At 33.7% G+C, this 3,331-nt stretch overlaps 1 long non-coding RNA gene across 1 annotated transcript; it reads left to right on the forward strand.

Annotated features, from left to right (window-relative positions):
- Nucleotides 1-1,833: 1,833 nt before the first annotated feature.
- Nucleotides 1,834-2,408, forward strand: LOC132042589 (uncharacterized). The gene is made up of 2 exons (XR_009411514.1): nucleotides 1,834-1,998; nucleotides 2,364-2,408. It is a non-coding gene; the product is annotated as an uncharacterized LOC132042589 (long non-coding RNA).
- The last annotated feature ends 923 nt before the right edge of the window (nucleotides 2,409-3,331 follow it).

The following is a 3,331-nucleotide window of genomic DNA, read 5'->3' on the forward strand; positions in this document are numbered from 1 at the left end:
CATCAGAAGACCCTCCAAAATCATCTCATGAAATGTTAGATGTGTGCATGGCCAAAATCACAATCAATGATAATGACCTTACCTTGGCGACACATCTCATAATCACCCTTTATTAGTGATTGAGTTTGTGCGTGAGCAAAGGGTGAACAAAATTTTAATCAACGTCGGATTTGGAGTTTACATCCTTCCGATTCACACAATAAACAAACTTGGGATCTCAACGAAATATCTTTCTGAATATAGGTTGACGATCTAAGGATTCAACCAGGAGGAACAAAAGGCCATAGTAACTGTCAAAGTAGACCTCACCATTCGAGAGTTGCAATCAAGTGCGCGGTTACATGTGATCGATGCAAAGACTTGACATAATATCTTGCTTGGTAGGCCTTGGGTTCATGAGAACAAGGTGATCCCATCTACCTACCACTAAAATTTGAAGTATTATGAGGATGGAGTGGAAAAAAGATTATGACATATGATAATCCCTTCACTGAAGCTGAAGCACACTTCACTGATGCAAAGTTCTACTAAAAAATATGCCATAAAAGTTGATGATGTTACCAAAATTGAGAATGTTAAGTTAATGAACTAAAAGGATAAGGTGGTTGCTTATAAGGAAAAGGTTGCAACTAAGGAAGATCAAACACCTGCCGATGTGAATAAGGTGCCAAACATAAATGGCACTTCTTCGAGTAAGAAAGTGACTCCTATTCCTCGTTACGTTCCAAAGGCAAAAAAGGACAAGGGAACACGTTAGGAGGACTGGCCCTTCTTATCAAGAGAAATGACACGATTAAGTCGTCCACAGAATTACTTGGTATATTTATGGCCCACAATTCGCCACTAAATGATGCACTCCCTATGAAGCGCACAGATGAAGTTTTTGATCCAAATGCTTACAAACTACGTGCAAAGGCTAGATACAATCCTAACGAATCATCATAATTGGGAAGCTTCCATTAGAACCTGCTGTGAGGCAACTGTTGACACCTAATTGTAGCCCTCCAATAATTTTATTTAATTATTCGGAGTTCTTGAATCTCAAACTTAGTGAATTATGTATTTTACAAATCAAAATTATTTTTACAAAATTATTTCGATAACATTTTGCCATTTCATTTGGCAAAATAGTTTCAAATGTATATTGTAGGTCATTTTAAATATTTTTGCATAAATATTAAAAGCATTTGTCAAAATTGATTCAAAATAGTTTAAAATAATATTTAATTAATTGTTTAAATTATTAATATCAAATTGACAAATATTTTACTCCATTAAATAAAGAAAATTGATTAATTAAATAAGATAATCAATTGCACCTCAATTTTATTAGTTATTTGGCCATACTTGCAATCATTTCCAAAATTAATATTAATTTGATTTTCTATTAATTACATGAGTTAACTTGTGGCTATAATTGAAATAGGCAATTGTTTGCTATGTGTTAATTAGAGTTATAATTGAAACAATCAATTCACCTTTTGCATTGGCTACATTTGAAAAGGATTAATTGAATCAGCCTTTTAATTTGGCCATAATTGAAACAGTTAATTAAGTTTACACGCGTCTTAATTTGGTCATTCCCTAAAATAATCAAAAAGCATGTTTTGACCCTTTATATATACAAATATACGTGCATATACATGTATGTACATGTGTATCTATGTATACACGCGTATAGGGGGTGAAGAATTAGGCCTATATTTCTTTCCTTTTTATTTAATTTTTTCGGCCAGGCCCAGTGCAATTAGGAGCAGACCCGGCCCAATTCCATTTCGACCAAACAACATATACACAAACAGACCGCAAGGGTCTTGTGTATTGAAGATATGAGGGTTTCGGTTGAAACCATAGTGGCCACCGTCTCGTTCCTTTGCTCTTTCCTCCGTCATTGTTGCCATTTTTGGCAAAAGGTCAGGTGTACAACAACTTTTGCAGACCTGGCATGGTTGATTAGGATGTTTGCCTCCTCTCTCCACCAAGTCTCAACCAAACAAGGTATTAAACCCTCCATTTCCTTATCTTTTCTGCATTTTAAGCTCAAACAAGTATGTTTTCTTAATGGCTTTTGTCCATATCTGATTTTGAATACTTGAATCTGATTGGTTAATTGTTAGTTTGAGAGGGAATTCAATAGAATTCCCCCCAAATCCCATTGTCCCACATCGAAATTTAGGACTAGGGTTTTTAGATTTGGGGTTCTATATAAAGAACCCCCTATCTTACAATCCCATTCATTAATATTCATACATAAAAAGTCTCAAATTTAGAGAAAATAGGTTCAATATACCTAGGGATCTAGCATTTTTGCTGGAACCTTTAACTTATTGGATCTTTTAGTAAAAAATTAGGCCGACTTTCAGGTGTTGAGGAGTTCAAGGGATCTCCAATTTCAATTCTCGATAAAGGACTGCTCACAGAAAAGGTAAACCTTCTTCCTTTTATTTATTTGTAGTGTTATTAGTGTTTTCTGCATATTTAGTTTAGTTTGTGCCTATGTGTTAGTTAATATCTATGTTATGTGTAGTTTTAGTTTAATTCAGCTATGTGTTGATTAGTCATTAAGCATGTATATGTTTAGTTTCATAGTTCATACATGTTTAGTGATAGTTTAGATTACCTTTGGTTTAGTTTAATCATTTGTTTGCACAAGCATGCCATTTATTTTATTATCAAATAGCAGTATGTTAGCATAACTACCTACTTAGATTAGCTTAATCACTTTGTCTACTAGTTACATATTTGTTTGGCTTGTCTATCCTTGTTCATTATTAGATAGTAGCAGTTCAATATGATTACATATCCACATCTAGTTGGGGTTTAGCTAAACATGTAGGGATTTAATTCTTAATGTGCCTAGTCTTAGGTTGTTTTGAATGTTTGATGCTGATATTAGCCTAATCCTGTTATCAACATGTTAAAGAACATGCCTAAACACCTGGTTTGCTTAAATGCTCATATGGCTTATCATATGTTGATTCATTAATAGTCCTAGTCTAATCAATGTTCAAATATGAGTTTAATTTAATCATCTATGGCCCACATATGTTAGAATCAGACTTGAAGTGGCATAACAACTATTTAGCCTAGATTGTTTGGGGAATAAATCAACTGCTTTTGATAAATATAGTTCAATGATTATCTGTGTTGACTCAATATGTCTTTACCTTAGCTCTTTTTTGTACACCCCATTTCCACCTTTTAATTTTAGCTTGGGGGTTGGTTTTTTTAACCTTCAAAAAATTATATGCTTCAAAGTTGTTTGTGTCTTTCAAAATTTTATATGTATCATGGTCAAATTTGGGGTTGGGCATTTAGATTGGTTTGTTAC

This window comes from Lycium ferocissimum, unplaced genomic scaffold (assembly GCF_029784015.1).
Source record: "Lycium ferocissimum isolate CSIRO_LF1 unplaced genomic scaffold, AGI_CSIRO_Lferr_CH_V1 ctg16389, whole genome shotgun sequence".
Lineage (NCBI taxonomy): Eukaryota > Viridiplantae > Streptophyta > Magnoliopsida > Solanales > Solanaceae > Lycium > Lycium ferocissimum.